At 37.1% G+C, this 23,175-nt stretch overlaps 1 long non-coding RNA gene across 1 annotated transcript in view; it reads left to right on the plus strand.

The window, feature by feature from the left end:
- The first annotated feature begins 14,332 nt into the window (after window positions 1–14,332).
- LOC121473426 overlaps window positions 14,333–23,175 on the plus strand; it is an 87,675-nt gene continuing 78,832 nt past the window's right edge. The window contains exons 1-2 of the long non-coding RNA XR_005983153.1: window positions 14,333–14,371; window positions 16,238–16,390. This is a non-coding gene — a long non-coding RNA (uncharacterized LOC121473426). The remainder of the gene's footprint in view (window positions 14,372–16,237; window positions 16,391–23,175) is intronic.

A 23,175-nucleotide genomic window follows, 5' to 3' on the forward strand; every position in this document is an offset into this window, starting at 1 on the left:
CTTACTGTATGTAAGACATTCAATACGTATTTATTAGATACATTTGCATTAATCTACTACAGCAAAAATAAAGTTAAATAAATTATACAAATCCAATTTGTGAAGAAAAGAGAAGGCCTGATATGTGCAGGGAAATAGAATGTCAGTATGGTGGCTGACATTCTAGATGCCAAAGAAACCTCCTCAATATTCCTGGATTGCACGCAAAAGATACAGAAATGATACATTTTCAGGATAGTTCACTTATGCTATAACCAAATTTGTCTGCTCTAAACTGAACATCCAACTACCACGGGCCAATTATGAGTATACTTGCCAACATAGGGCAGCTATGAGCTGACTGTATAAGTACATGTGTCTGTATTATATATGCACAGTTGAAATCTTTTTATTAGTACAAATGTTAAAAATCAAAGATTTGATTCAGGGACATAGAGAGCTTAAAAATATGTCACTTGTTTGTCATTCATGGCAAAAACATCCTGTCAACTGATTGTAAGTTCATCACTTTTCTTTTTTTTATTTTTTTTTTATTTTTTTTTATTTTTTTTTTGTTCATCACTTTTCTTGAACCCATCAGAGAAGAATAACCAATTAGCCCCAAATCTAAGAAGAGACAGGCATTTGCAGGGAAAGACTAGACATGGCCAGTTGCTTACATGGCTCAGACACAATCAGACACTGGTTGTGGAAGAACTCAGCCACAATAGTTCATGAACTAGTAGAGCCTGAGTGAAGCTTGTAGGAAAATGTGGAGCCTCTTGAAGATGCAAGTATGGGAGAGTTTGTACCTTCTTACAGACTCTTCTCCATGAACCCCACCTCAAGCACACTGAAAAAGCATCCCTAACCATGGAGGACTAAAAAGCCAAATAGCAACATCTGCTAAAGGGATAAGAAATCCCAAGCAGGACCTTTCTCCTTTATCTTGTTTATGGAACAAAAGTCCTAAGCTATTATGAAGGAGTATAACAAACAGTCATCCTTAGGAAATTGGTGAAAACCCATTGCAAATGAAGAAAGGAACAGAAAACATCTACCACTTCTACTTCCAGTTTGCCTAGGATGGACATGGGACTTTCAGGGCTAACTGGGGAAGTCCCTAGCACACTGGAAGAAGGAGGTCATCTTAACCCTAGCGTAGGTAAGGCTCCAGAATATCTCTTGGGGTCACAACTAAGGTGAAGAGAGGGACAGGAGGACAGAGAAAACCACACCCTCCAGACACAGTGCCTACCTAAGACTGAGTCTTAATAAAAACAGAGAACTTCCTCTCCCCCACCACCAGGCTCACAAGCTGAGTAACAAGATACAGTGGATATTGCTGGAAGAAGGCCAAGAGAGTGAAGACAGACTCTCTCTGGGGCACAGCACAAAGGGAAGAACTAACTAAGGGTGGAACAAACACTGTGTGTTGGCAGGGGGAGGGCTAGCAGCAAACCACCCCCCACCTGATGTGCAAGGAGTCACTAAAGGAATTTGATCCTTGTGGTGAATTGAGTTAGCACTGCAGCTGAGGAGGGTAATATCAAACTCAGCCCAACTCCTAACTCAAATTCACATGCTAAAATTCTAGCAGAAGGACAAGTATATGCATATGCATTTCCAGGCATAAAATCTATTTATCACAGTTCTACTGTCCTGGACAAGGTGTCTGGCTTCCAACAAAAAATTATGAGACATATGAAAAGGTGAGAAAAAAACAACACACTGTCAAAAAATAAAGGAATTGACAGAACCAGACTCAGAAATGACAGAGATGTCAGAACTACCTGACAGGGAATTTAAAATAACTATGAGTATTATGATAAAGCTCTAGTGGAGAAGAACAACATACAAGATCAGATAGGCAATTTCAACTTGAAATGTAAGAAATGAAAACCATAGTAATAGAGGTGAAGAATATCTTCAAATGGCATCAACAGACTTAACAAAGAATCAGTGAACTGGAAGATTGGTCAACAGACATGACCTAAACTGAAACACAAGGAGGAAATAATTTTATATCTCCTAGGTATTTACCCTAGAGAATTGAAACCTTGTGTTCGCACAAAAACCTATACATGAATATTTCTCATATCTCTATTCATAATCACCTCACTGGAAATAACTCAAATATTTTTAAATCAATGAATAGATGTACATAGCATGGCACATCCATGCCATTTTATATGATTCTCTTTACATAACTTTCTGAAAATGGTCAAAATAGAGACAGAAAACAGATTAATGGTTGCTGGGACTTGGAGGGGGGTGGTATCAACAAAGGTCCAGCACACAGGAATTTCAGTAGTGATAAAAGTACTCTGAATCATGCTTGGTGTTGGGTACATGGGTTTAAGCAATTGTCAAAACCCAAAGAATTATGCCCCCAAATGAGTGCATTTTATTCTATGTAAAATGAATAAAAACATAACAGGATGTGGAGGTATCCCAAAATGGAAGCCCAAAATGGAACATAAACTCTAACAAATGTAACTAATCTAACCTATGAACTAGATTACCCCACAGAAAGAGAAGAAAAGAACTAACCTAAGAAACTTTAGAAAACAATATTTTGAATAAATACTATTAAGGCTAGAAACAAAAAATTTTGTACAAATATACTATATTCTAGTTAGTAAATGTGTTTCTCACAGAGATATGACTTAGCACTTCTGAACCTACCTGTGTGTACTAAGATTGAACAACAATAGAAAGGAAATATATTGTAGAAGCACAGAAAACTCCCATTAAATTCAACAAAAGTTGACCATCACCAAGACATATCATAGTCAAATTCACAAAATACAGACAAGGAAAGAATTCTGGAAGCAGAAAGGGAAAAAAATCATTAACCTATGACAGAAGACAGATCAGGTTTTCAGCAGATCTGTCCACAGAAATCTAGCAGTCCAGAAGAAAGTGGCAGTATATATTCAACATGCTGAATGGGAAAAATATGCAGCCGAGATTACTTTATCCAGCACAGCTGTCACTCAGAATAGAAAGAGAGATCAAGAATTTCCAAGACAAAAACTGAAGGAGTTCATGATCACTATGCCAACTCTGTAAGAAATATTAGAGAGGATTCTTTGAGTGAGAGAGAGAAAAAAAAGCAACAGAGACTAGAAAGGACCAGAGAACATCACCAGAAACATCAACTCTATAGGTAACACAATGACACTAAATTCATACATTTCAATAATCACTCTGAATATAAATGGACTAAATGTTCCAACCAAAAGATATAGGGTATTAGAATGGATAAAAAATATCCATCTATATGCTGCCTACAAAAGATTCATTTTAGACCTAAAGACATATGCAGTTTGAAAGCAAAGGATGGAGAACAAGTTATCATGTAATAGATGTCAAAAGAAAGCCAGAGTAAGCAAACTTATATCAGACAAACTAGATTTTTAACAAAGACTATAACAAGAGATGAGGAAGGGCATTATATCATAATTAAGGGGTCTATCCATCAAGAAGATCTAACAATTGCAAATATTTATATTCCCACCTTGGGAGCACCCAAATGTATAAATCAATTAATAATAAACATAAAGAAACTCATGGATAATAATACAATAGTAGAAGGGGACTTTAACTCCCCACTTACAGTAATTGACAGATAAAGCAGAAAATCAACACGGAAACAATGGCTTTAAATGACACACTGGACCAGATGGACTTAACAGCTATAATCAGAATATTTCATCCTGAAGCAGCAGAATACACATTCTTTTCAAGTGCACGTTACATTCTTCAGAACAGATCACATACTGGGTCACAAATCAGCCCTCAACCATTACAAAAAGATCAGGAACATGTCATGCATATTTTCAGACCATAACACTATGAAACTTGACATCAACCACAAGAAAAAACTTGGAAAGACCACAAATACCTGGAGGTTAAAGAACATCCTACTAAAGAATGAATGAGTTAACCAGGAAATTTAAAAAGAGATTAAGGGCAGTCCTGGTGGCTCAGTGGTTTAGCGCCGCCTTTGGCCCAGGGCCTGATCCTGGAGACCCGGGATTGAGTCCCATGTCAGGCTCCCAATGTAGAGCCGGCTTCTCCCTCTGCCTGTGACTCTGCCTCTCTCTCTCTCTGTGTCTCTCATGAATAAATAAAATCTTTAAAAAAATAAAAAGAGATTAAAAATACATGGAAGCAAATGAAAATGAAAACATGACAGTCCAAAACCTTTGGGATGCAGCAAAAGCAGTCCTAAGAGAGAATTATATTGTAATACAGCCCTACCTCAAGAAGCAAGAAAAGTCTCAAAAAGACAACCTAACCTTATGCCTAAAGGAGCTGGAAAAGGAACAACAAATGTAGCCTAAAACTGGCAAAAAAAAAGAAATAATAAAGATTACAGGAGAAATAAATGATACAGAAACAAAACTGTAGAAGAGATCAACCAAAATAAGTACTGGTTCTTTGAAAGAATTAATAACATTGATAACCCCCTAGCCAGACTTATCAAAAAGAGAAAAGACTCAAATAGATAAAATCACAAATAAAAGAGGAGAGATTACAACCAACACCACAGAAATACAAACAATAATAAAAGAATATTATGAAAATGTATATGCCAACAAACTGGTGATATGGAAGAAATGGATGAAATCCTAGAAACTTACAAACTACCAACACTGAAATAAAAAGAAATGGAAAATTTGAATAGACTCATAACCAGCAAAGAAATTGAATTAGTAATCAAAAATCTCCCAACAAACAAAATTCCTGGGCCAGATGGCTTCCCAAGGGAATTCTAGGAGACATTTAAAGAAGGGTTAATACCTATTCTTCTCAAACTGCTCCAAAAAAAAAAAAAATAGAAATGGAAGGAAAACTTTTAAATTCATTCTATGATTCCAACATTACCCTGATTCCAAAACCAGATAAAGAATCCACTAAAAAGGAGAATTACAAGCCAATAGCCCTGGTGAACATGGATACAAAAGTTCTCAATAAAATACTAGCAAATCAAATTCAACTGTACATTACAAGAATTATTCACTACAATCAAGTGGAATTTGTTCCTGGGCTACAAACATGATCCAATAGTTGCAAATCAATCCACTTAATACACCAGATTAATAAAAGAAAGGATAAGAATCATATAATACTCTCAATAGATGCATAGAAAGCATTTGACAAATACAGCATCCATTCTTAATAAAAACCCTCAACAAAATAGGGATAAAGGAAACATACCTCAATATCATAAAGGCCATATACAAAAGACCCACAGCTAATATCCTTGATAGGGAAAAGCTGAGAGCCTTTTCCCTACAGTCAGGAACATGACAAGGATGTCCACCCTCACCAATACTATTCAACATAGTACCGGAAGTGTTAACCTCAGCAATGAGACAACAAAAGAAAACAAATGGCGTCCAAATTGGCAAGGAAGAAGTCAAACTTTCACTATTTGCAGATGACATGATACTCTAGTAGAAAGTCTATAAGACTCCACCAAATTGCTAGAACTAATACATAAATTCAGAAAGATACAGGATATAAAATCAATGCACAGAAATCTGTTGCATTTATATACACCAATAAAGAAGCAGCAGAAAAACGAAATCAAAGAAATGATCCCATTTGCAATTGTTCCAAAATTAATAAGATACCTAGGAATAAACCTAACTGAAGAGGTAAAAGATCTGTACTCTGAAAACTATAGAACACTGATGAAAGAAATTGAAGAGGACACAAAGAAATGGAAAAGCGTTCCATGCTCATGGATTAAAAGAACCGATATTGTGAAAATGTCTATACTACCCAGAGTCATCTAGACATTTAATGCATTCCCTATCAAAATACCACCAGTATTTTTCACAGAGCTAGAACAAACAATCCTAAAATTTGAATGGGACCACAATAAGTAACTAAAGCAATCCTGGAAAAGAAAAACAAACCTGGAGATATCATGATCCAGGATTTCAAGCTATATTACAAGGCTGTAGTCGTCAAGACACTATGATACTGGCACAAAACAGATAGATCAATGGAAAAGAATAGAGAACCCAGAAATGAACCCACAGCTGTATGGTGGGCTAATCTTTAACAAAGAATATCCAATGGAAAAAGGACAGTCTCTTCAACAAATATTGTTGGGAATTTGGATAGCAACATGCAAAAGAATGAAACTAGACCACTTTCTTATACAATACACAACAATAAATTCAAATGCGGACAAAAGACCTAAATGTGAGTCAGGAGACCATCAAAATCTTAGCAGAGAACATAGGCAGCATCCTTTTTTACCTCAGCCATAGCAACTTCTTACTGGACCTATTGCCGGGGACAAGAGAAACAAAAGCAAAAATGAACTATTGGGACTTCATCAAAGTAAAAGACTTCTACACATTGAAGGAAACAATAAACAAGATTAAAAGGTAGCCTACAGAATGGGATAAGATATTTGAAAATGACCTATCTGATAAAGTATATAAAATATATAAAGAACCTACCAAATTCAACACCCCCAAAAACAAATAATCCAGTTAAGAAATGGGCAGAAGTGTATCTGGGCGGCTCAGTGGTTGAGCGTCTGCCTTTGGCTCAAATCATGATTCTGGAATTGAGTCCCATATTTGGTTCCCCCATGGGAAGCCACAACTATATATGTGCCAATAAAGATATGAAAATAAATATAAATGTGTGTATGCATGGGGCTAATATAATACATTGTATATACATGTATATACAATGTATTATATACTTTTTATTTTTATTTTTGTATACTTTTTATTGACTCAAAGTCATGCACCTCCTTTAAGGCCAGCTCAATACCATCTCCACTTAAACCTTTCCAGATCCCCATTTCAATTTGTATTCTCTTACAACACTTAACAGTACAAGTCTTGTACTTGTGTAGATAGTTTAGATGTCCTTCTAGATAGCAAGTTCTTAAGTGTCTTGTTTGGCTTTTATCTTTTACAACACCTCCATCAGCTTCTAAATATATAGGTGCTCAGTAAATTTACTGAGTGGAATTTAACATTAATGATATCTAGACACAAATCTGAATGTCTAAAAATCAACATGCCTTGAGGTAATTAGTTCTCTTCCAGCTGGACTCCCCAGGGCCTTAAAAAGATCAAAGATACTCTTTAGGATTCAGTCCTGAGCCCTGAACTCTTCCCTTTGCATTATCTTCAATATGATCCGGTCCTCATGGCTATGGAAACGAAATACTGCTTATCCCTGAACGCATACATCAAGCCGTATCTTCTTCTTAGAGAAGCTTCAATCTCTTCCTGTGCCCTCCTTCCCAGCCTCCAATTCCTATTTTCTATCTATTTGCCTCCAATTCCTCAGGGAGTCATGTGCCAATTCTACTTCAGTTCTCCCCCAGTTAGCCTCTTCCTGTTTATCACAGCCACAGTCTAAGCCATCATCATCTCCAGAAACTTCTGAAAGCTTCCAGGCTGATCAGTGTATTTTACCCTCTTTATTTCATTTTAGCTGGTTCTTCAGAAAGCAGTTAGAATAATTGTTTTTAAAAATCTAAATCATATCATGTATCTGTTTAAATTATTTAAAATTCTTCATTAGCTTCCCTCTGCACTTGAAATAAAATCCAGTCACTTTATTTATTTATTTTGTCCTCAAAGCTCTACACACAATCACACTTCCAGTCATAAGCCTCCGGTCAAACTCAGTCGCCTCTTTACTTCTTTAGAGCTTTTGCAACAAAGTTTACTTCTGCTAGAGCAGAGTTTCTTGAATTATCTGCGGTAAAGGATCAGATCTTTTCTTCAATCTGTCATGGAATTCTTTCCAAAATAGAGTAAAAATCAACTACTAGAAAAATAATTAAAAGAAATATATTTTATTTTTATATTTAATGGCATAAAGGTAGTCTATCAAATTACTATAAATGTTACAAATGCTTATTCTCAATTTCGGGACAGATCTCACTAAAGTTCCAGAACAGTTTGCCAACAGAGGTCAGTCTACAGGCTACTGAGAGGCTCTGTGTTGGTGTACTCTGTGTTGTAACTGATTCCATCCACTCTTTAAGGCATCGCCTAAAACGTCACTCCCTCAGAGTCTGCACCAAACAGGCTATCTCATAAGATCCATCCCCTTTATAATATTTTCTATCACTGCATCCTACTTGGCTTCATTCATAACCTGACTTAAATTGCATTCATATGCACACACACACACACACACACACACACACATTTCTCTGCTTACTTTATTCTCTACATCTCTCTCCTAAATTCCAGGTGGCAGGGACTGTGATCATTTTTGTCACTAACGTATCCCAAATACAAAGTCAAAAATGTCAAATTTCATTGGGATTGATGAATTTCTCAGAGATTTTCACATACTAATATGAGCTGTGCAACCCCAAGGGCAGGTATAAAGTGCAGAGTTTCCCAAACTCATGGGATTGATAGATCTTTCTTCAGAATGCGTCTATAGAATACATTGTAGGAAGCACTGATCTAAAGAGATACATGCAAATTTTGTGCATGCCAAAACTACTTTTGCCAGGTTGTAAAGTTTGTTGTATAGATATTTAAATGTAAGTTACACTGCTATTATTTCATGGGTGGAAAGAATAGAGAATTGGAATTATGCCAAAGCCTTGGTGGAATGAGGGATATGTGACACTCATTTGCCCATTTTTCTCTTAGTTTCTTTTCTACCTTGTGACATTCTAGGCCTAAAACACTAAAAATTAAATTCCCTTGGTTTCTCAGCCAGATGACTTCTGGATCAGTTCTTCCAAAAAAAAAAAAAAAAAAAAAAAGGTACTAGCCGAAGACTAGAAAGCTGAAGAAAGGGGAAAATTTTATTATTAAGAAATTTTGTTTCCAACAGCAGTGGGAGGTCTCAGGCTTCAGTGGCCTTTGGCCCTGTGGACTGGGGCTGATGGCTGCGGCTCCAGTATTGTGCACAGTTAAAACAGCAAAAAAGCATCCATGAAGCCAGCTGGCTGTGCCCTCCATTGGTCTTCAGTAGCTGCAGGAGGGGTGACCATGGATTTGTCAGCAATGTGGCTTCTGGCCTCCTGCAAGATCCACTGTGAACATCATCCTGTGTCTTCTGGCACTGTCTCTTTCCTGCAATCCTCTAGCCAGGGCTGGTGGTGACTTCTTGTAGTCACTAACTCTTCGTCTCCCCACCTTCTGCCTTCTGCTCCATCAGGCTTTCCTAAACCAATGAAACCAATGCCTTGTATTTTCCATTTGAAAAACCTAAAGTGGTTTTTGGTTTCCTGACTGGACACCAATTAATATGGGGTCAAGATGGGAGAAGGTGATTCTATCTTCCAAACAGACTACATGAGGGTAGAAAAATGTCATCTGCTCTGTCTGATGTCATTATGAGTCAGGAGTTAAGCATTAAGAGAAACACCCAAGCAAAACAGAATAATGAATCATGGGAACAAAATCATGAGTGAAAACACAAGCCCATAATTTTTAATCCAGTCCATCATAGGGTGACTTCTGCAAGTCCTTTCATCATTCTGAGCCTGACTGTCCTCAAGTCCTTCCTCCTTGACTGCTTCCAACACCAAGGAATGCACAGGTGTTTGTAACCCCCCATGGCCTCTATTAATCACCCCCAAGCCACTCCCAAATAAGCAATCTAAGTAAATGTCATGTGTTTGACCTACCAGGGCAGCTTTAGGACAGGTCTCCTGGTTTCCAGCTCTCTCTCCAGCTGGACTATCACTCAAAACCCTGACAAGGTAGAAAATCTGGAGTTGCTGTTATTCAACATTTTTAAGTACTTCTGTGAGGCACAGGGCAGGGAAAAAACAAACTCACAAAATGATGTGTGGGAGACAACAATGTATACAAATAACAGTAAAGCTTTCAGTGAAACAAGAGCTTCTATAGAGGCACAAAGTAAGGCAACAAGTACTGGCAGAGGGAAGAACTAATTCTGTGGGGATCCTTCTCAAGTCTTCACAGAAATCCATTGTGTGTGGTGGAGCACAGTGCTCATGGGGCAGAGTGAATAGGGCTGAGAACAGGGAGGCTGAGTGGGGTCAGACTGAGCAGACCCTTTGGGGGCCACACCACGTTACTACACACATGGCTCTAGGAAGCTGTATGAGGTTTTTAAACTGAAAAGGGGAAATGAAATTCAAGTTTTAAAACTTGAAATATATAAATATAGGATATGGTTGTTGAGGAATGATGATATTGAAGAAGAAAATATTGAGCATTTCAAATTATTCTTATGTTATCTGCTACCCGTAGGATATATGCATAGTATCCTATCAGCAGGGGGATATGCTTAAGACATAATAAGCAAAAGGAATTGTCTTAATAAATTGTCATAATAATGACACAACCAGGTCAACTGAAACATTGGTTGGAAAGAAATAATTATGTTGAAAGACTGAAAACGTGGTTGCAAGAAAGAATTTAATATCTTTCCGAACAACCTAGAATGAAAATAATATATTCTAAATTTCCAGATATTACTGATTTGGAGGGACAATGAGAAATAATAATAGTTTATGGATATTAAGAAGCTGGAACTGTGATTCAATATTGCATAATAAGAAGCAAATTATAGAAATATATTCTGAACTCATTTAATTCCTACATATTCAATGATCAGTGAAGAAACAGTAACGGCACAGAGATTTTTGAGTGCCATTACATGGGAAATTAGTTATGGCTTTTCAAAGTAAAATGATAAAAATACCGATAAAGTCAGCACTATTCTGAGCCATATATAAATGAACCAATCCAGGTGAGGAAATTTTCAACCCTCTCAAACAACCTTAGGATAAATTAAGCCCAAAATATCTCATTTAACTTTGATTAGCACTATATTAAAAAGATGGAGACAAATTGAATGGAGAACTCAGACAAGCAGCTTAGTATTGAGGAAATTGATTTATGAAAAATATTATAGGAACAAAATATGTGCAACTTTGCAAAGAGATGACTAAGGAATGATGACAGTCTATAAATATTTGAAAGGTATAAACATCCAGTTGGGGAGGAATTATTTAGCATGTTATAAAGAGCTATAATTACAGTTTATGGGATGAAATTAGACAACCAAGATTTAAAGCATTCAAAACCACCCTCTTCAGCATACTGGAGACTTGTATTTGAAAATATAAATAGTGTAACCTTTGGGATATTTGAATGTTTTTGTCTCTGTTTTTATTTCTATTTTTTAAAAATGTAATCAGTGTAAAAAATGTAATCAGTGTAATGAAGAGAGATAGGCATAAATCTCTTAAGTGTAAGTACAATAAACACTATTTTATTTATTTTGCACACTTCCCTGTCCTAAAAGAATCTCAGATGGCTCACTCAATTTGTTTGGGAATAGAATACAGAATATATAAACAAAATCCACAAGTACTTCTCCAACTGAATGTTAATCTTTTCCACTGGATCTACTTACTAGTAGTGATCAAAACTCACTAACTGGAATTTTGCATAAATTTTACTAGAGGATTGTAAATCATTGATCTAGAGTAACTGAAGTTATGTACCTCGCTGAGGTAAAGACAAATATGGGTTGCTTTATGTTGAAGAGACTCAAGAATTTATTTGGACTTGACACTAATTACTGCCTCCTTCTTGAATTGCTTCCTTCCCAGTGAAAGTCCTAAATATCCAGCCACAATCACTTTCCTGTGCCCATGTACCGTATCTCACACTGGATGTCCTGCTGCTGCTTCAAACTTAATAGACTCCAAATCAAATTCATTTGACAAACAAAATAAAATTTGCTGCACAATGGATATGCCAGGCCCTGTGCTGCTGAGCTAGAGATAAAACCATGATTATAAAAGAATTCCTATGGGGAGGAGCTCTTAGGTTTTATCTCCCTACTGTTAGTCATTTCCCAAGTTTTAAACTACAAAATTCTCTTATGAAGGTTGGGTTCTAAGGCTGGGTTCCTAAGAATACATAATTTACTGATATTCTAGTGTTCATGAATTATTGAGAAAGCACTCTCCATAAAAGGAGGGAAGCAGGGGCACCCAGGAGGGTCAGTTGGTTAAGCGATCAACTCTTGATTTTGGCTTAGGTCATGGTCTTAGGGTCCTGGGATGGAGCCCCGCATAGGGCTCTGTGCTCAGTGGGGAGTCAATTTGGGATTCTTTCCTTCTGCCCCTCCTCACTCAACAAATAAATCTTTTTTTAGAAAATGGACTAAAGCAACTGAGATTTGGAGAAGGAAACTAAATAAAGCTGCAGTCCTAACTGGAATCCAGCTTCTGTGGGGAGTTGTGAAGCATAAATTGTACCACTCAGTTGATCCCACCTTGAGGCAAGAAGGATTGTCTTTTGTACGTCCATGTCAATGAATCATTGACTACATGCTGCCGTCTCCTCAGAGAGTGCTATGTGTAACCTCTCAATGTTAATGCTCTCATTCCTTTCATGGGTGCCAATTTACTAGAGAAGGAGGGCAACTGCAAGTAATTTCCAGCCAACTGTCAAAGCAGCTGGGGAATATGTGCACCATCTGGGAAAAAGCATCTGACTGGCTACCAACATGCTTATTATAAACATTGTCACTCCACTGGCCACTCAGGGTCACAACTCCTTTCCCATCAAGCCATACTGTATCAGTCACTAAATGTTGAAAATTCTTCCTTCACACTTTTCTTTCTTGTGTTCTGCCCTTATTTCTTTCCAGCCACCACTTGGAGCAGTTCGAGTTCTTACTGACTCACACTCAATCTACAATCTTAGTTCCTAACAAATCTCAAGAGTTCCAGAGGCAAAAAAGGCATCACAGGTAGGCAAAGCAACTGGGTGGAGATGAGGGCGTTCTGGAAAGTGCATGCTGTAACGAAAGGAGCAGCTACTACTCAGCTTCAGATGTGGGAAACTGTACCCAGTGCCGCAGGTCTTCTGATATTTTAAGAGAAGTTATAAATCCACATTATATGAAGTATTCTAATTTTTGTATCTGGTAACCATTTCTAAGTTTTTTTGTTTTTTAAAGTTCTATGTGAGGTAAAAGGAAAAAAAAAACATGCCTGCAGGTTAAATATACCCACAACAGCCATTTTACAAAATCTGGCCAAAAGTTTAAGAGGAGATGATATTTAAATAAATAACTATGGTTCAAAATGAAAGGAGCTGAAAATCTTAATCCCAGATAATGTGAGGTTTCAGAAGAAAAAGAAGAAAGGAAATAGACCCTGAGCCCTGATGAATAAGGATCCTTGGACTTGAATAAGTCCCCACTTTCCTTCTCCTCTCAGCCTCACCTCTGGTACAAAAAGCACGTGTCAGTGTGTTGCTAAATGATGCTTCTAAACTTGCGGGCAGCAGTAGAAAACAAAAAGAGGATGAAATTGGTCAGGTATATTTTATGGGGTACATGGCAGCAATGACCACCACTATACACCTCCATCCCCTTTAGAAATGCCCTGTATCCCCCAACATACCCTAATATGGGAAGCTCTTTGTTTTTAGGCCACAGAATCCTGACTGCTAGACCTTTTAAGAGGACGTGAGTCAAAAGCAGCTCTTGCAGTTGTTCCAAAATCACAGTGTCTTTGGACCAACGTTCACCACCACCTGGCATGGCTCTCTGCCTGAGCTAGCACCATCACTGAAGAAGCCCCACAGATGTCCGATGAAGGGACTCAGGCAGCCAAAACACCTTTCCAGAAAAGCTGAGCAGAGCTGAGGCCAGGAAAACAGAATGTCCAGTTGGCTGACTCTAGGAATAGCAAGCCGTTTTCTAGAATAGTCCACATTTTCATGCATCTTTCCCATTCCAAATGGAATAATTCCATAGAAGTTTACAATCAGATGTCTCCTGTCCCAATTGGCATCTAAACACGAGGCTTCTTCACCAAGTGGGCTGGGCCTATTTCTCTAGGTTGCTTCTCATTGGAAAGAATCTCTACATTCTGGAATTTTCAACTGCCCAGCTTTAGAAGGGGGCATTCAGGGCATTCACGTTAGGTTAATAATCCTGAATGTAAACATTTTTGGTGTTGGGCTCATTATTCAAAATGCATCTGATAACCTTCTTGTTCCATTTAAAAAGTTTATTTCGTTACATAATTGAAGTTCTTTCACTATTTGCAAAATTAGCTTTTGACAAATGAGCCTTTTGCTAGTTGGCTTGCCCCTGCCCTCTTCCTTCTGCGCTCCCAAAAAATACCCATGCGTCTTTTGCACCCAGTTGGCAATACCCCAATCTTCAACGGACTCAGCTCTCCACTGCCTTGCCTCTGCCCTGGATTGCTGAATGCTGAAGAAAAATCACACCATAAAGCAAGTCTTAAACTGCCTGCTTTTCTCTTTCAGCAGACATGGGCAGGCTTCCTCCTTCATAGAAGAATTAGAAGCTGTCAGACAGGAACTTCCCCAAATTCCTGCCTGCTACACATCTAACTGTAATTACATCATCTGCTACCCTCTTCCTCCTGCTGCAGAGGAGGAAGTGGCCTGTTCTGTGGACTCTGTTCTCCGGTTCCTGGAGTCCACCCGCCCATATCCATCTGGTTAACCCCTCCCTCCACCACCCCCAACTTCCCATCAGCATTTGAATTCCCTCTATACCTGACAACTCCACAATGGTCCTATGATCCAATGGTCCTATGATCCAATGTCCCAGTTTGTTTGCTACCCTTTTACTTTCCTCTCTTTCACTCCCAAACTTCAGCATCACCCGACTCTGTTGCTACTGTGCCTCACTTTCTTTGCCAACACACTGCTCTGTGGCTACTGCTCCCATCATTCTTCTCCCTGCCGCCAAATCCAAAGGACACACCCAGTCCTTATCCTCCTTGACACCTCAGCAGCATTGGTTACAATTGAGCCCATCCTTTCCCCAAGACTTCCTTGTCACAACACCTTCTTCATTGCCCTTCTGCCTCCCTTTTGGGGCATCCCAAGTGTTTGCACTTCCTGCCTACCTCTTCCTTTTTTCTTTCTTTTTTTTTTACTTTTGATATTCCTTGGGATTCTATCCTTGGTATCCCTTTTCACTTTTCCTTGCAAAGTAATCTAATTGATCCTTGTGGTTGGATTTTCTATCCACCTTCAATGGTATTTCTTATTTCCTCATTCTGTGAGATAAGCATATATTAACACTCCTTTTGACCCTCTCCTTCCACCTCCAATCTTGCATTAGCTATACTTGGACTTTATCGTTACATTTTATCCTTCCACCATAACAAATCTCTCTGGCTTTATATATAGATTCATGCTAAAAGATGGAAGCTAACAAACAGCATTAGTACTCTGTAAATACTCTCCACTGTAAAGGAAAGTACAATGTTGCCAAATAGTGGGCCAGAATTACACTTCCTTCCCTAATTTCATGACTCTGCGTCACTGCTGGACAATTCCAAGCATCAGGGTCAAATGGACTAACTTTTCTTACACTCCCCAATTACTTAACATTAGTTAACATTATAATTCCCTTCATTTTTTTGATTCTTATGTATTTTGCCTAAAATTTCAAATTGCTTTCATGATTTCTTATAGCATTTTCCTTGATCATCCCCTTTTCATTTTCAGACTCTATATCATACTAGTCCATGCAGCTCCCCTTTTTTTCCCCCAGACTTCCATTTTCCTGTTCCAGTCTGGCTCATTTTGTTTTTAGTTGTCTGCTTACCTGTTACCCTAGTACTTCTCTTTTTTGCCCTTCCAGGTTTCACTGTCTCCTCAGCCTGTCTTCCTTTTTCTTAAATATGCCTGTTTTCCTGGAGTACATTTTTGGGTAATTGATTTTAAAACAATGTGTATAGGGTAAATTATCTAATTCTTTGCATGTCTTCCTTTTTTCTTTGTTTTGTTTTGCTTTCACCCTGGCTGGGAGTTTGACGATTGTAATCTTTGAAGGCATTGCTTCCCTGTTTTCCAGCCTCCAGGGGTGCTTCTGCCAGATTGATTCTTGTTCCTGTGTAAATGACATATTATTTTTTTCAGCTGAAGTTTTTATAATCTTTTGTTTATTTGTTGCTCAGCATATCATGGTGATTTGTCTTTTAAAAAATGGTCTTTTTCATTCATTTCTGGGCACTTGGTGTCCAGAAATCTATAGATTTCCAGCCCACATATGCACAGTTCTGGCCCTGCATCTGGCTTCCGTGGTTGGCTCTGGTGCAGCCTTTGGGCCAGAGCCCATTCTCCACACCTGGCCAGGCTTCTGGGACAAGGCTGTTTGAAGGGCTTGCGCAGCACTGGGATTTAACTCATAGGTGGCCTGAGCCAGACCCCTTACAAAGGAGCTCAGGTGTTTCTCATCCCAGGGATCCCCATCCTGCCTCACAAGAACAGCTGAGATCCCACAAGATGAAGCTTCTTCTGGGAAGAGTGGTCCTGGCTGTAACACCTCAGGAATGATTCTCCCCTTCTCGAATATGATTGTCATGGATTGGATCTACTAGAAGGCAGCACCTAAGGTAAAAGCTTACTACTGGGGAGTGCAGTGCCAGAAAATCAGGAGTGAGAGGAAATGGGTATGAGGCAAGAAAGGAGACAGCATTACAGAGAAGGCCACAGCTTTGTGAAAAGCTGAGTGCTAGGTCCTACAGCACAGCTTCAGAAAGGAAACTGAAAGCTTTGCATCTCCACAGAATCCCTCTGCTGCAGCAGCAGCAGCAACAGCCGTAACCTGACTCCATAACCATAGGAAGAGCTTCAGGGACTGCTCAGTTCAGTCACTGCAGATCTGGGGTGCTTTGTAAACTGAATCCCCTGGAACTACTATTTTGGTAACTCTGGGAAGTTGCTTTCTAGTCCTTTTATTGTTTTATTTAACTTATTCACAATTTTAACATCTAGGAGATCTTTCTGGGTTTCTGTTTATTCCTTTCTCAGAGTGTCCTGTTCTTGTTTTAAGGTTATAAAACTATCTCAATATCCACTAGATATTTAGATAGATTATTAGCTATTTAAAATTTTTTGCCACTGGAGGTGGTCTGCATGGTAATTAAGAGGATGGACTCTAGAACAGGATAGCCTGGGTTTAAATGTCAGCTTTGTAACAGTTTTGTGTCCTTTGGAACTTCTTTTTTTGTTTCAAAAATACAAAATGCTTATCATACAAAAATGCAGTAGTTGTTAAACTATCAATTTATTCACCTTAGAAGAACAATGAACTTACAACTCTAAAAAGAAAATTTTACATTTTTCTTACACAAGCCAACTTACTTCCAAGTTCTAAAAGAGATTTTTGGTTTAAAAATTCAAACACTCCAAAAGTGTTCCAATTAATTTTGTTATTCAATAAAGAAACAAAAAAATCTTCTCAATTTTCTGTGCATTAAATGAAGTAATGTGTATTAGTAAACTTATTTCAATAGCTTTTACATCAGTCATAGGCCAACATATAAATTAAATATTTTCTTAATGCAAATAGGAAATATAGCAACATCAGTATGGAACTTCATACCTGTCAATTTACATATAATACAATTAATAATTAACTGATCAGGTTAATAATATTTAAAGAAATTTAGTCACTATATTTTCCAGAATAATTGACTATACTAACATTCTCATCAACTGTATACCAAGTTCATTATCTCATGTTCTCTGTTCTCCCTGTCTCTAAATTGAAGAGCCCAGTGGGGAATATGCAGAAGTGGTTCAAAGCTCAGTCCTATATCTTTAGTCCATTCTTTCCAAAGTTTGATAAGTTTGTAAAACCTAGAGGGATCTCTGTTAGCATGCTTTCACTCTTAATTTGTCCGGTCTTCTCAGTTTTCTGCATTCTTCTCCCTTTGCCTAGCTAGAATTTTTTTATCCAGGTATGTAAATTTCTTTCTTGAAAACTGGAAATTTCATAACTAGCAGTTTTCCTAGTTTCTGCCCTTGCCTGTATCTCCTTTTCAAGCCTCAAAAGTTCTTCCTATTTTTATTTCTCCTAGGTGTAACTTTCTAATAGTAACTTTAATTTAAACTAGCATAGGTGCTCTTTCTGCTACATTTTTTCTCTTAACTTCTTTTCAATATGAGAAATATATTTCATTGATATTTATTATGCTTTTCTGGTTTTTTTTGCAAGCTTCAACTGGCAATTTTCTTTTCTGTTCCTCTTTTTGCTTTTATCTTTTTATTTATTATGAAGAAGCATAAGTATATCCTGTCTTTAACTTGAAAATCCCCCCTTTTGCTGTTTTTAGTTTTCCAATTCTTAATAGACTTTTTTTCCCCTTTCTCCTAAAGTCAGAAATTTTTCTATCATTTTTCATGCTGTTACATTTTATCCTGTGTTTTTCGAGGGTAGTGTTCTAGAACTTCTCCCATAACTGTTGGCCTCTCTTTATGTTTGTTCCTCACTGTTACAAAGTTCTGGTAATCCTAATAGTCCAGTGCCCTTGTCATCCTCCTATTTGCTGAAAGAATTTTTCAGAATCTATATTTCTCTTGGAAGAGTGTGTGACGGTACTGTGTCTCCAGGAACTTTGCTTGACATTGCTATGAAAGCCCTCTGTGTGTTTCTGAGTGACCCAAAGCCTATGTGTCAGTTTTTCTAGATATGGCACTCAAGTCATTAGTTATTTTCTCTTCTTAAATAAGCTCTTCATATATCAACTTCTGTTCTTATTTAAAAGTGCTCATTGCATTTTCAACTGTTTACATTATTTCTCTGAGTTTTTCAATAAAATTAGATTTGTCACTTCCTTTAATTAATGCTTTAATAAGTCTCTACATCATTATGCTTTAATTAATAAGTCTCTACATCATTATGTATTTTGGCCAATTGTTGCTGGATTTTTGGCCTTCCTCATGTCCTCCCAATAATCTATTTTCCAATCCTTCCACCACACTATGCTCAGTAATGAAGTCTTTTTTTTTTTTTTTTGGTTGTAGAAAAGACTGTTTATGTTTTTCTACTAATAATTTGATCTTAAACTTTTTCTCCTTTAAGTATGATCTTTGCCTTCTCAGTCTGAGTAGCTTTCTCCTTTTTGTTTTGAGGTTGAGAAGGTTGAATTATAATTCTGAATTCTTTTCTCTTATAATTGCTAGAGACACTTTAGCCAGATGGGTCTAGGGGCTCACACAGGGGGCACTCTAGAACAAGCAGATTGTTCCCTGCATGTGAGGCCAGGCTTATGGATGTACTATGCCTTAATTTCTTCATCCATAAAATGGGGCAATACAGGATCTACCTCATAAGGTTGTTAGAGTGGGTGAACTTATTATACATAAATTCAGAAGAGTTATAGATCAGATTATTATTAGTTCCTCAAGTCAGTTTTCTTTACCTTGGCCTTGCTTGTTCTCTTTGATGCTGATGGTATTTCTCACGTGTCTCCTTAACCTAGGATGTCCAGTCATGCTTTAGGAAGATTTGGATCATTAGAGTTTCTTCTGCTGTTACATTAACAGGATGATTTTCCACAGTGGTCTCTCTGATAAGAAGAGTTTTGACTGAGAATTCTATGCATATTAGTGGACCAGGGACACTATAAGCCTTCACTTTAATGGCTGGTGATCAGAAGCTAAATGTCAGTCTGTGAATCTCCAAATTTGATTGACTTTCATCCATATCCTCTCTTTGTATAGATTTTCAGTTAATATGGCATTAAAGAGAAATGGTGATGATATTGTAGAGTGGTGGATAGTATGAAATGAATACATAAAATTCAAATAAAATATTTACAGAAACTCTTCACTTGATAAAAAAGAAAAATCCTTTGCTTAATTACAAGTGCAATGTTTTTATTAGTTCAAAATAATGTCCTGCTCTTTTTTTGGAAGTGACATGTGATTAACTCTCTAGAATTGGAAGTAATTGTAGAATGACTGTGATTTTGAGGTTTTGTAGGATTTTTTGTAGATAATTTCACAGAATTTTTTTGTAGAATGCTGGAATAACTTGTGACTTATTGCAGATTCTTTAATTCTGTTGATTTAAAAATAGAACAATAACTTTAAAATATCTCCCCCTCATGGTGTGTATCTGGACCACCTGCAAACTCTAGAACCCAGGAGAAGAAAATCAGGATAAAGGGAGGAAATATTCCACTAGTAGGTCATAGGGCTTTTTTACTGAAGAATAAATTGTCTTAGGTTGTTTCTCTACTGAATTAGGTTTCATAACTTCCTATGATGTCATTTGTTCTTTTCCCTCTGGCTTAAATTAAGATTTCCTTTACAGCTGCCAAGTCAGTTTCCTTTAACCAATTTATAATCAAATATTTCTACTAAAGTTTTGTAAAAAAAAAAAAAAAAAAGAAAGAAAGAAAGAAAAAAAAAAAAAACACTGAATGAGAAGCCAGGATAAATAGATTCCTAAAGCCAATTTTTCTTCTAATTATCTGACTTTAGAAACCAGTGTTCATAACAACCCTGTATTTCCTAACAATTCACATTCTTGGAAGATAGAAAGCTTCCTTACATAATAATGAGTTTTTTGTCTTTGAAAGTATTCCAGAAAACACTTGAAAACCACTTCTTAAGACTCTTGTGGAATTTTTATGTAATAAGATTGGATTTAATGGTCCCAAAAAGTCTCTCTGAACCTTGAGACTCAATGACTTTCTGCTTTAGTTCTGTGGGAAGGAGGCAGGTAGGAAATAAGGAAGAGAACTAGCTTATTTATTCAATCTTGCATGGATTTAAGCTTTCGTCTCTGGAGTTGCTCCAGGCTTCCTAAGGTTGTGTTTCGCCTGTTCATTCTGACTCCATACTTAAATGCACATTTTTTGTATCTTTCTATTCTTCAGCATTTCCATATAAGTATCCTTAAGTCAAAGACAGGTAAATTCATATCATTAGTTGGAGCGGTGGTCAATCAATGCAAGCACAAGATTTCTTTAAGTTCCTATTATTCATTTTAAAGGTCAATGGGAATTTAAAATTATATATCATATCTATTTCTCCTTTAATACAAAATAATATTTTAAGTTATCAATCATTGGGGGCAGGCGAGATGAAATTTGACCCAATTCACCTAGGAAGATGTACCTCTGATTTCTTTGTAGTACAAGACAAGTCACTCCTGTTTAGGGATTTCAAATCAAAACATTGAACTGGCCCTCTGGATTCAGGTTTTTCATCCATGATCTTACAACCCTGGAGACCTGCTTCTGCACTCTAACATGGAAGGGGGAATCATATACTGGAAGAGGGTTGCATGCTATTTAAACAGCCCTTCTCAGTTCATTCATACTTCTTTTTTCATTTGATTCTGAACTATTTACAATGACATATTTTAGTAGAATTATTTCAGAATCTGTCTTAATTCAATCTGAATGTGCCTCAGTGAACTAATAAAATCCTTGCCCCCTGAAAAAGGGTGTATTGTGTGTTACATTTTGCTTCAATTCATGATGTGTCTTTGGAGAAGAATTTGTCAAGGACAATTTCAAAATGTGTAACATCATCAATCTCACTGACAACATCTTTAATGGCTGCACTCTATAGTCAGAGTTTTGCCAAATGCAAGCAAGGACTCAGACTATCCCACACCTGCTCCCTACCTATTGTTTCAGATGTATCATCTATTGAGAAGACAACCAAGTTTAGAAAGAATTCATCCTTGAAACATTTCTTCTTTAATTAAGTCAACAGATGTTGTTTGAAGTCTATACCTGGAGAATTTATTACTTCAGCTTTAAAAAGCAAGAGGAATTCACAGATCTACCTTTACAATATTTTTTTGATCAATATAGCCAGGCTAGTAATGACTGAAAATAGTTAAGAATTTCTGATGGTTGTCATTTTCAACAATTTGAATGGCATTTTCTAAAAGTGCTTTTATTTGTGTTATCATCCAGACTTCATTGCTCCTGGCAGGATATCTGATCTTCCTCTCATGGTAGGAGGTTGGATTGAACTGTACTCCCTGAAATAGGCTCAAGGAACTGGGGCAGATGACAGGAAGTGATTTTCATGGCCTCTGTGGTTGAAGGGAGGCAAAGAACAAACAGTAAAATTAAAGATCGAAGTCAAAAATGCAGAGCTAAACCAGTCATAGAAGAAGGCAAGAAGAGCCTGAGGTGGGCAACAGTTAACTGTTGTAACCTGTGGGTCAAAGAACCAGTGAAAAGGAAAGCAAGGATCTTCCACTAGGAAGAGGCAAGCAAAACAGTAATCCTGGCAAGCAGCCAAAAGATGAGCTCTTGCTGCCTTCTGAAGTATAAGAAGCCAGGACAGAAGGGACACCCAGTGACCCTTCTAGGCTTCAGTTTATCTGTTTCCTACTCTCTCTGCCTAATAAGAGTGTGGAAAAGATCAATTTTGATATTTTATGTAAAGTCAAATTATCATTATTATTATTGTTCAAATCTGTAAAAATAATTGAAAAATATATGGAAAGGTAATCTAAATAAGAAAGAATAGAGGGCACCTGGGTGGCTCATTTGCTTCAGTGCTTGCCTTCGGTTTGGGTCTTGGTTCCAGGGTCCTGGAATAGAGCCCCTCATCAGGCTCCATGCTCAGCCAGGAGCCTGCTTCTCCCTCTCCTCCTGCCTTGTGCTCTCTCTTGCTCTTTCTCTCTCTCTTTATCTCTCTCATATAAATAAATAAATCAAATCTCTTTAAAAAAAATAGGAAAGAATAGGAAAAACATGAACATGGTAGGAATATCTTTTTTGTTGAGAACAAAATAGGACAAAGCATTTTGATGTGTTATTTTCTTTAAATTTAGTTTGTTCTGGTTAGTTTCTAACCAAAGTATTTGATTAGCATCTCTGATTGGCAAACATTTGTTATAGTTACAATTTGTAAATAAGTTATCTAATGTTGTTACTGTGGCAAGTTCTGGTAAATTTAAAAATCAAAATTTATAGAATGCAGAAAAATCCCAACTTGAAAGAATTGAATCTTTTTTTACACACCAGGTCTCAAATTATCCACCTACTTTGACAGCTTTAGTGTCTTGATTAAATATTTTATGATGATACTACTTAAGATAAAATGTAAAAGCTAATTTATAGTGACATCCCTCTATGTAAAAGGTTCCCAAGCTGATTTATTACCAAGTTGAAGCATGTCAGTGAATACAACCATATTTAAAATAAAGAGATTTTGCAATTTTCTTCCATACTCCTAGTTAAGCAACTTCTACTAAATAATTTATATGAAAAACAGGGTCTTTAATTTTACAAGATTCCACTTTATTTTCCTATGGTAATATTTTATTTAGTTTCAGTCTTCAATTCAGTACCTGCTATGTTATGTACTAAGTAATAAATTTGGAACACTATGATCAATTATAATTCATTTTAAT

Source organism: Vulpes lagopus, chromosome 1, assembly GCF_018345385.1.
Source record: "Vulpes lagopus strain Blue_001 chromosome 1, ASM1834538v1, whole genome shotgun sequence".
Lineage (NCBI taxonomy): Eukaryota > Metazoa > Chordata > Mammalia > Carnivora > Canidae > Vulpes > Vulpes lagopus.